Source organism: Cryptomeria japonica, chromosome 8, assembly GCF_030272615.1.
Source record: "Cryptomeria japonica chromosome 8, Sugi_1.0, whole genome shotgun sequence".
NCBI classification, from domain to species: Eukaryota; Viridiplantae; Streptophyta; class Pinopsida; order Cupressales; family Cupressaceae; genus Cryptomeria; species Cryptomeria japonica.
This window is the reverse complement of record NC_081412.1, coordinates 553,177,348-553,189,459: the sequence shown is the minus strand read 5'-3', so window position 1 is coordinate 553,189,459 and position 12,112 is coordinate 553,177,348.

Sequence of the window (12,112 nt, the reverse complement as noted above, 5' to 3'; positions counted from 1 at the left end):
TTGGATCTTTGGTTTTCTTCTTCTATTTGGTGCCTGACGGTGGGATATTGGTGATGGACTAGGCTCTTTGGTCTGCAATAATCACATTGAACATTTTTAGACCCTCAACACTATTATTCATGGCTTCCCTGCTAATATCAACCAGATTCCTTAGGTTTCCCTTAATCTCTTCCAAGCTTATTTCCAACTGACCAATCCTTGATTCATTATCCATTTTCATGATCTTAACATCTTCTGTAAGTTTCTGTGTCATTCAAATAAGTTTGTTAGTGTTGCTTGGCATGGGTGTCAGTAAAAGTGTCAATAATGCCCTTAATTCCTTCCTTCAACATGTTGATCTCCTTGTTGACCCAAAGAAAGAAATTTTCATGGCTTTTAATAGACTTAATATGAATAATATCAAAATTAGAGTATTTTTGAGTATCCCCCGTATTCCCCTTGTTCAACGTTAATGGGGATGTCAAGCTTTATTTCCTTCTCCTTTCCCTTAGCTTCCCTTGCTTTTCCTAATTTGGATTTTTTCATACTCGGTGGGCAAGAACCCTGTAAACTAGGGTTAGGGATTTTATACTTACTGGTAACCCATCTGAGATATTTCTTTCTTCTATTACAACCAGTGCCAGGTGTAATATTTTGTGTGGGGACCTCCTCCCGAGAGAGACAGTAGTCCAAATATTTCAAGACATTGAGGTCCCCTCAGTCCATAGCCATACTAGACCCCTCTTCCTCCAACTTTGTGTCAGACACAATTTGTAAATCAGGGTTGGTCAAAGAATTGGGGGTTTTGACAACCAGGGAGGGTTTAACCCCATGATCTTTGGCATATTCCATGATGAAAATGATTAACCCTTCATGCAAGATAGGGTTGTCACTATTTTTGGCATGATTCGCCATGTTATTTTCAAGAGAAGATAACAAGTAGAGAGGAAAAGAAACTATTTTTTTTATGTTTAAAATGATTCAATATCATAGTGGTAAGAGAAGATACTGGCATAGCAGTCGTCAAGAGTAATGTACCTCATTATCACTTCAACCACATCCACCCAAAGTGATTGCAGGTCCTTTTGGTTATAACTGCCATCTTTCACACCCTGTTTCTCTCGCTTTGTTTGTCAAAGAAGGCCGAGATGGCTTCTTCTACTGCCTTACTCTCTCTGTAAAAATTCTTGCCATCCATCTGCAAGCTAGTTATCTCTACAATGAAGGCTTCATCAATTCTGAACTCCGTTCCAAAATTTGTGAGGATACCTTTCTTCTAACCATTCACAAAATCCTCTATCATTTTTGGGTCATTGCCATGAATCCTCTTGAGATACAACACAAGGCCCCCATCGGTAATCTTCATCCACAACTCCCTATTCTTTTCTCATTTCTGATAAAAATTAGGATCCATTATTTTTTTGTCACCTCCCATAAGAAGTCTACCTCTCTAAAATTAGGTGCAAGCACCAAACCCAAACCATGCAATGAAAAACCAGACACAAAAGAAAGCTCTAGAAACCTTGGTTTTTAAATTTGAACTCAAATCCCATGAAAGATCTTACTCATTCGATAATTTGTCATCATTAATGTGAGATGAATGGCCAGTGCATTCAACATCCTTTCTTGTTAGTTCACATAATTGTATCACGAAATTTTCCCTTCCCATCCACCACCGTATGTCCACATAATCCACACCAATGTTTGTGAGGTTCTCCGCGGGCATGTTACCTTTTCGATAAATGTGGGAAAATTTGAATTTATCCAATTTTGTAATCATGATGTGGTACACTAAAATTATGTGCTTGATAGTCCAACTAGGCTTAGAATGTTTACTCACACATCTAATGATGTTTAGTGAATCTCTCTCAAGCCACACTTTTTTTAACCCTTCTTTGATAGTCATGTGCAACCCAGTATAAGCATCTTTTTCCTCGGAAAATTGGTTTGTCTAGGTGCCCAGTGGGAGTGCCACATCTCTTTATGATGTTATTTATTCTTGTGTTTTAATATAGCTTATTGACTAGTGTCATTAGTTTGGAATATATAGGGAAAATGTAATGTTAAAATTTTTAAATCCTTATAATTTTCATGTTATATTGCATGATTTCTTTAGTATTTGTATCCACTAGTAAATTTTTAAGTCTATTTAACCTTGTGTTATACTTTTCCTACATTGTTGACAATTCATATTTTTTTATTCTATACAAAGTAATACTACATTCACATTCATATGATGTTGTATGCTAACATGTTAGGTAATTAGAAATTTAGGTTTTTAATTAACCCTATAATTAATAAAATAAAATAAAAGAGCTTAACCTTGTAGGGTAGAGGCTGGATCAAGAAATAAATGTTGCTCAAGTTGAAATGTTTTACCTTCTTTATGGATTTTTATTTTTTAAGTCTTCATAAAATGGTTGATGTTGTCATGTATAACTCATTAATCTCCTCTTAAGAACTTGATCATGGATGTCATCTAAAATGATTGATAGTCTAAATACGTGACCTCTCCTTCGCTGCTTTACTCTACAAATGCCTGATTGATTTGTTATTTGAATTTAAATGTCTTTTGAGGAAATGTAATTGGGAGATGTTTTCCAATGAGGGAATAAGACTTTCTTTTATACCTCTCCTCATGGAACATGTTGAAAATTATAGAGAAGGCCAACATTAGAAATCATTTCCTACTCAACTTTTTTGGACCATTGGAGGATTCAAATTTGGGCCCTTTTTTCCTAGACTATGACATCTAGGAGCTTAGTATAGGAGGACAAGGGAACTAGGAACTCCAGTCTAGTCCCCCTAGGTTAAAACAAGGTATAGGAGTCAAAAAAGAGAATGAAGATCACATATTTGATACTAGTGTGAGTAGAATAAGGCATAATCAGGGCATGGATGTTAAATTCTATGAGAAGCAAGAATCAAGCCAGGATCTGATGTCGATCATAGATCACATGCAACTCCAAGCAACGGATGATCGAAGATCAAAATAGCTGAATGAAGATAAATCTGATATGAGAGAAAAATAGAGATAAAGAAGAGAATTTAGAGAAGACTCTCACCGAGCTATCACTTCACTTGTGAAGGTGAGAGTATATTACTTATTATATAGAAAAATAATAGCATATACAACCACGAGGTGCATTAACTCCCACCTCCATAAAAAGTGGGAGGTTTTACCTACTACCCCATAAAAGGTGGGAGGTTTTTACCTACTTGGTAAATGTCAAAACATGTGGCATAACCTCCTTACATAAAAAACAAAAAAGGAGTTATAAGAGGTGGCACATAAGGCCAAAAGAGGGTGAGAAACCTAACTACCCCATAACCCACTTAGGAAATGACAAAATAGTGGTTATGAGAGGTGGCACAACAAGCCAAAAGAGGGTGTGTAACTCAACTACCCATGTGAGGTGGAGAGTTACACATGTAGCTAATGTATTCCGCCACGTGTCCTCATATTAACCACACCTAATAACCTAAGAAAGCTTAATAATATATGTGTAGGAAAAATAAATACCCCCTCACATAAGGAAAATAAAAAAACCTACACTAACACCCCCCCTTAAGAGTAGCTTAGGTGGGTGAAAAGATGGGTCCCGACAAATGAGGCCATGTTAGGTACCCATGTACATAAATATCCCCCCCAAAAGAAGAAGCCCCCCCATAAGAGGAATAGACCCCCCTAAATAGAGAGAGAAAGAATGAAGGACTAAGAAGCCCCTCCTAAAGTAGACACCTTTTGCATCCCAAGCAAAGATCGCAAATGAAGGAACTTGCTTTCGGTGAAAGGTTTGGTGAAGATGTCCGCAGTTTGCTCCGATGTAGAATAATACTTAAGATCAATGATGCCTTCTTGAATCAGCTCTTGAATGTAGTGCATATGTATCTCAATGTGTTTCATCCTTTGATGATGAATTGGATTTCTCGAGATCTGTATAGCACTCTAATTATCACAAAAGATGATGGTAGGCTTTCTAACTGGAATACCAAACTCAGTAAGAATATTTTGAAGCCAAATAGCCTCAGTGGTGGCATTGATTGCCCCTCGATACTCAGCCTCTATCGATGAAAGAGCAATTGTAGACTACTTCTTTCTCGACCAACAAACTGGACTAGAACCAAGTGAGAAGCAATACCCAGAAGTAGACTTGCGATCCTGAGAATCACCTGCCCAATTTGAATCCGTATATCCTACCAAGTCAATATCCACACCTGCTACATACTGAATTCCATAATTGTGAGTACCCTGAATGTAGTGGAGGATCCGCTTAGCTACTTTCCAATGCAACTCATGTGGCTCCTGCATGAATCTAGAGACCATGCCCACAACATAAGAAATGTTTGGTCTCGTATGAGTCAAATAAATGAGGCTTCCAACAAGCTGTCGATATAAAGTGCCATCAACTAAGGGTGAAGAGCACTTAGCCTTAGGTTTGACCCCTGACAAAAATGGAGTAGGTGCAGGCTTACAATCAGCCATGTGAAATCTGGAGAGCATATCAAGTGCATACTTGGGTTGTCTAAGGAATATTCCTGAAGATGATTGAGTGATCTCAATTCCCAAGAAGTAATGCAGAAGACCCAAGTCTGACATCAAAAATCTATCATGTAGAGCAATTTTCACTGCTTTGATGGTGGATGAGTGACTCCCTGTGAGTAACAAGTCATCAATGTAGAGAACCAGAAATGTGAGAGTTTCATCCTGTTACAGAATGTATATGTTCAGATCAGAATGGCACCGAGTGAAACCAACTGTCAAAAGGAATGAGTCCATCTTGGCATACCAAGCTCGAGGAGCCTATTTGAGGCCATAGAGAGACTTTCGAAGTCGACACACAAGTGAAGGATCTTGAACAAACCCCTGTGGTTGCTCCATGTAGATTTCCTCCTGAAGGTCACCATGAAGAAATGCACTCTTCAAATTCATCTGATGAACTTCCCAATGATGGGCTGCAGCTATAGAAAGAACAAGTCGGATGGAATTCATCTTAGCAACTGGAGCAAAAGTCTTAAAGTAATCAACCCTTGGAACTTGGGAAAAACCTTTTACTACCAAGCGAGCCTTATACTTATCAACTGACCCATCCGCTGCAAATTTTGTTTGATAGATCCACTTGCATCGAACAAGTTTCCTTCCCTTAGGAAGAGGAACTAAATCCCATGTGTGATTCCTTTCCAAGGAATTGAACTCTTCTTGCATTGCAGCATCCCACTCAGGAACACCTAAAGCTTCTTGAAAGGACTGTGGATCAGAAGCTGAAGCAATGAAGAGATGTGGATCTTGCTGAAATTGTGACCTTGTTCTTCTAGTATCTAATGGATCACCAAGCCAATCTCCTACTGACTCAAATGTTTGTTGAGCCCAAAGAGGCACTAAGGTTGGAGAGTCTGGGGGAGAATCATCAACCTCTGAATGATGACTATGAGAGGAATGTGAATCCTCATCATCACTGTCACCATCTGAAGTAGAGGAAGAAGACTCCTCATCAAGATTAGGAGGATTAAGATCCTCTAAAGAACTGTCATCATAATGAAATTTATCCAATGTGATAGTGGATGGAGAAGTGGTATGAGAAGAACTAGAAGAACTCTCCTCAAAACGAACACTCCTCTCAATGAACAACTCATGAGTAGTGGGATGGAGAAGCCTATACCTTTTGACATTATCTAGATATCTAACAAATATGCAAGGCTTACTCTGTGGATCCATAGCCTTGCATTTTTCAGCTGGAATGTGGGCCCATGCAAGAGAACCAAACACTCTAAAGTGTTTAACTGTGGGTTTTCGACCAGTCCAAGCTTGAAAGGGAGTTACCCCCTTCACAGCTTTATGAGGAACTCGGTTCTAGATGTAACACGCATAGTTGATGGCCTTTGCCCAATACTGAGGTGCCAAAGACTTGGACTGAATCACACAATTAGCCATCTCCTTCAAGGACCTATTCTTTCGTTCTGCTACACCATTTTGTTGAGGACCATATGGAACTGTGTGCTGCATGTTGATACCTTCTGAAGCACAAAACTATTCAAACTGATTATTAACATATTCACCCCCATTATCTGTACGCAGAATCTTGATGAACTTCCCAGATTGTTTCTCTGCAAAAGCTTTGAAATCTAGAAAATTTTCAAAGACTTCAGACTTTTGTTTGAGAAAGTAAACCCATGTATATCTGGAAAAGTCGTCAATAAATGTCAAGACATATCTAGCCTTGCTGAAAGATGGTTGTGGAAATGGTCCTGCCAAGTCACTATGTACCAACTCCAATAGTTGTGTAGCTCTCCAAGCTTTACCTTTATCATACTTCTCCTCTGGATGCTTACCAAGAATGCACCCTTGAAAAACTCCATCAGAAATTCGAATAGAAGGCAACCCTGAAACCATTTCTTGTTGACTGAGTTGTTGCAAGTAACGGTAGTTCAAGTGGCCAAACCGTTGATGCCACAAACAACTCACCTCATCTACATGAGTGAGTAAAACTGTCGAAGGAGAGTCAGGAACAAAGTGAGAAAACTGATATAATCTAGAATGATGATCTGCTTTTCCCACAACAACAGTAGACCCATTATGCATTTCGCTGATTACCACTGCATCTGGTGTGAACTCAACTCGCTTGCCAGAACCAGTGTGAGTGATCTGATAAATAGATAGGAGATTAGTTGATAAAGATGGAACACAAAGGACATCTTGAAATGTTCCTTCACCCACATCAACAGACCCTCTCCCATGCACTTCAACAGGAGTGTCATCACCCATTAGGATGTAAGGCATAGAACATGGCTCTAAAGATGTGAAATCATCTTCTGAAGAAGCTATGTGGTGTGAAGCACCTGAGTCAATTATCCAAGAATTTGGTTGTGAAGCAATAGCAACTAGGGCCTTACCCTTTCCTTTCCCCTTACTCTTATCTATGTCCTTAGAAGATCCTTCTGATGAACTCTGTTTGACTGAATCAGGAACCTTGATATTATTCTTTTCAAGAAGATTTGAAAGGTGATCAATTTGTTTCTTTAAACACTTATGTTCATCATGACCGGGCCTCTTACAATAAGAACACTTGACCTTCTCCTTCTTAGGTTGTTCACCTTTTGATGAAGAGGTCTCATTGTCTACTTTTGAAGTAGCAGATTTCTGATCTTTCTTCTTCTCTCCTTGGTTCTTTTGTTTCTTATCTTGCTTACTAGACCCTTTCTATTCTTTTGTGCCTTGATTTACAACTAAGGCATGTGACTTAGAGGGCTTTATTGTACCCATTTGAACCAATTTGTCCTGCTCCCTAGTGAGTTCTGTAGCAAAATCATCTAAAGAAGGCATTTTGAATGTGGTACCTAGGGCACATTTGGTAGCATAGAATGTAGAAACAAACACTAAATAGTTAGGACCAAGCTTAGAAAGAATACTCAAGATCAGTTGCTTATTATCTTTCTTAGTTCCACACTGTTCCAACTGCAATCTTATAGACTTAAGTTTAGTGAAGAAGTCTTGTATAGTATCAAAATTGGTTGGATTCAACCCTATGAGTTCATTCTCCAATTGATGACCTCTTAGTTCATCCTGCTTACCAAAGAGGTTTCCCAAAGTAGTCCATACTGCATTTGGTGTAGTAGCAGATTCAATGTGAAAAAGAAGGTCAGGAGAGACTGACATGCACAATGTACCAAAAGCTTCATCACATTTATTAAACCATTTAATCTTTTCTGTAGCATCTTGAGGTTTAGTTTCAAGTCCCATAGTAACACGATGATATCCATGTCTTTTGAGATATATTATCATCTTAGATTTCCATTCAAAGTAATTATATGGTGTTAAAAGTGGAACTGTAGATGCATCCATGATAGCAGAAAAGAAGATTGCAAAGAGTCAAGAAGAGTGCAAGAAAGAAGACACAAGAAACACCCCCCCTTTCCACTAGTCTTTGAAATCACCCCCCCCAAATATTACAAGGTTGGCACTTTATAATTAGTGCATTTACAAGGCTTTTATCAGATTACAATGCTTTCTAAGGCTTTAATGGCCAAAATAGAAAGTTTAAATACATATAAATTTAACACAAAATCTGAAAAAATTAGCCTTATAGCTGCTCAATTTATCTTAATACCTTTCCAACAACTATTCATTTTTGTAAAATAGAGTTGTGAGAAGAAAGATATGATCTATAGAAGGAAAAAAAATATGCAGCTGATTCAACCTGCAATATCTAATAAATAAGGGTAGAATATTTCAATAAGACCTGCAATTATGAAGAGTGCTCATTTCTAGCTTTCCGTCAAGTACTCATTTGCAAAAAACTGACACCCGAGGCAAAAGTTATGCAACTTTTAAAAAAAATGTTGAATTTCCCTAATAGAAAAATGGCTTAATCCTTGTTGAAACTCAATTTCTGCAAAAATTATTAATTTTAAAGAAAAATCCTCCAAAACCCAGAATTTTTTCGATGCTAGGAAAAAAGCCCAGAAACTTTTTTTTCTGAAAATAAACGGAGGTTAGAACACTAGGGCTGAAATGAAAAATAGCTCTAGTAAAATATTTCACTCTGATTTTTTTACTGTGTTCTCCAAATTCTGAATTTGGTGAAATAAAAGTGACTTATGATTTTCACAAGCCTTCGGAACACTCTAGAAATGCTAAAGAAGCCTCCAATATTACAAAAAATGCTGCAATCACCCAGATCTCAAAGAAAACATATATAAGACCAGATTTAACTAGAAGCTTATTTTCCTTTAAACTGTTCTGATTCTCCAGGTCACACGAAAATGTAGGAGAAGAGAATACTTGGTTTTTAAGAAAAATATTAGCTATCTAACAATCTCAAATCTCTCAAATAAATTAGAAAAGCAATGAGCAATACCAGACAACATGACTCTGATACCACGTTAAATTCTGTGAGAAGCAAGAATCGAGCCAGGATCTAATGTCGGTCATAGATCACATGCAACTCCAAGCAACGGATGATCAAAGATCAAAATAGCTGAATGAAGATAAATTGGATATGAGAGAAAAATAGAAATAAAGAAGAGAATTTAGAGAAGACTCTCACCGAGCTATCACTTCACTTGTGAAGGTGAGAGTATATTGCTTATTATATAGAAAAATAATAGCATATACAACCAAGAGGTGCATTAACTCCCACCTCCATAAAAAGTGGGAGGTTTTACCTACTACCCCATAAAAGGTGGGAGGTTTTTACCTACTTGGTAAATGTCAAAACATGTGGCATAACCTCCTTACATGAAAACAAAAAAGGAGTTATAAGAGGTGGCACATAAGGCCAAAAGAGGGTGAGAAACCCAACTACCCCATAACCCACTTAGGAAATGACAAAATAGTGGTTATGAGAGGTGGCACAACAAGCCAAAAGAGGGTGTGTAACTCAATTACCCATGTGAGGTGGAGAGTTACACATGTAGCTAATGTATTCCGCCACGTGTCCTCATATTAACCACACCTAACAACCTAAGCAAGCTTAATAATATATGTGTAGGAAAAATAAATACCCCCTAACATAAGAAAAATAAAAAAACCTACACTAACAATGGAAGGTATAAACACTAAAGTGAGGCCGAAGTGAGTATGAAATTGTAATGAGGACACAATTTAGAACACTAAAAATTTGTAATATCTATTAGTATGAAAATCACCTTATAACTGGAAGTTAGCATTATGCACAAACATCCATGTAATGCACTAGCATTTGCTTATTTTTTTTTTCTTATAATTATTTCATGTTTCTCTTGACAACATGCTTTTATAATTGACCTTTAATGAATCAAAATGGTCAATTTGATTTTCATGACTTGTCATCTTCCATTTTGGTTTTCATTTTGAACTAAAAACTCAATACTTTATTTTTATTGTTCTCATGGAAATAAATCTATTTATTTTTTAAGCTTCTATGCCATTATTTCTATAGAATTGTTGATCAACATTTAAATATTAATTGACCAATATACTATCTAGAGTGGTTTCCTAACATCGTTGCATTCTTGAGGATATATATTTTGTGATTCTTATAGGTTTTCACTTCTACTCATGGTACAAAGTGATGGTATTCCTTCCTTTTCCCATTGTTTTTATTTTTTAATAGTATTTGTGAAGTCTTTGGCATTGTTGGCAATTTTCGAGTTTGCTATTTCATTCTTCAAATTCATATAGACTTATTAATTTCTTCTTCCAGACTTATAAGAAATATTCATAGTATTTCAATTTTTTATTCTTGGAGTACATGTACCTAAGCTGGAAATAATGCACATTCTTTATTCTATCTATATTATTTATTGTATATAGAAATTGAAAGGTAGATAGGAGCTTGAATATTCATGTTAAGTTCCCAAACAATATAAACCTTTTTTCTTGTCCAAGATATAGATTTTTAAGAAATTCAAACACACACATGGGTTTTATAATACTCTATTATTTGCTTGATCATTTCATTGTTTCAATTGTCCAAATTTATTGAATTATTTCTATATTATTTGGTATCCATTGGTTTGTAGTTGTGCTTATATTATGACCCTTATTTTGTAGGAAAACTAAAGTCTTGTCATACAATCAATTTTAAAATTTTTTCGGTTGATAACACATAACTTGGATGATAGTGTTTGAATTAGATGATAGTGTAGACACCTAAAATTGTCACGTCTATTTATTTAATTATTTTATCCTAAGTCTTCTTTTAATTAAATAAATCTTTATTTATCTAATTCATTCATTAATCCTCTTCTAAGTCTTTCATCATTTAAATAAATACTTTTATTTATTTAAATTGTCCTTTTCCTAAATTAAATAAATATTTTATTTATTTAATTGATCCCATTTCCTGTATTAATTAAATAAATATTTATTTATTTAATTAATTCATTACCCTTTTCTACCCATGACATATGTCATTCATCTCTTACCTACCCCTTTATGATTTAATTATTTCATCTACCTACCCTTTCATCCTAGCCAACCATTTATCTTTACACCACTTAATCTTATCCCTTCATTTCTTACAGTATTGTCTATATGAGAGGATGCTTCCTTCATTATCAACCTAATCATCTAATCACCTAATGACATAATTCCTTATGCAATCAGGCCTTCTTGCGATCAAGCTATCAATCACATTTCCGTTCTTTGTTGAGCTCTTGTGCACACATAAAATTTGAGAGCAAATATATCAAACAAGATAAATGGAGATAGGAAGAAATGGAGATTGAAACCCTACTTGACATGTGAATGGTATACTTTGTTCTATTTTTTTGATTTTCATGATCTTAGGTATCTTCATTTGTGTATGGTGGATCATTTTCATTGTTAGGCTAGGGTTTTGTGGTTGGATCTTTGCTAGTATTTTCATATTATTGTTTTCATCATCCATTTTCCTCGTATATATTTTGGCATGCCTGGTGGGACTCTTGTCCCTTTTATTTTGACATCTTATTTGCAAATTTGTGTTTTTGAAAGTTACAAGTTTGACATTGCCATGATTCTACGTTTTTTCACATCTGCGATAGATAAAATTGTGTCTCTAATTTCTTTCCATGTTTGTAATAGTTCTGCCCATGTTTTTGATCTTATTATTTATTTTGCAGATCACATATCCTAAAATCGCATCTACAACCTTTCTAACCACATCTGTTTCTTCTAATTTCATGTTTGCATTTTTCCAGTTCATTTTGTTGTTTTGCAGGATAGGTTTTTTGAAAGTCACATTTGTGGTTGGTATTTTAACATTTCTACAGAGAAATCACATTATGTGCATCATTCTTCCATGTCTGTGTTTTCTGTCCTTTTTGTAAGGCTTAGATTTAGGAATCATGTTTCTGCTATATAATTCTACATTGGTATTTTGTAATTGCATCTACGTCTAGTATAGCTGCATCTGTGATTTTTACATTCTCATTTTTTTCTTTCATTTTGGGTTTTCAAATTTAGTTTGAGCTAACCCCTTTCGATTTGACTAACGAAGTGGTGCAACTATTTGAAAAGGAGGAAAACATTTGTCAAAGGCCCCTATTTTTCAAATTCTTTTAGGATTTAAAAAAAATTTACTTAACTCATGAGATTGTAGGAGGGTTATCATTTCAAAACTACTAACAAGTTTGGTTCAAGACCTTTGGCAAAGATTATATTTTGAAATTT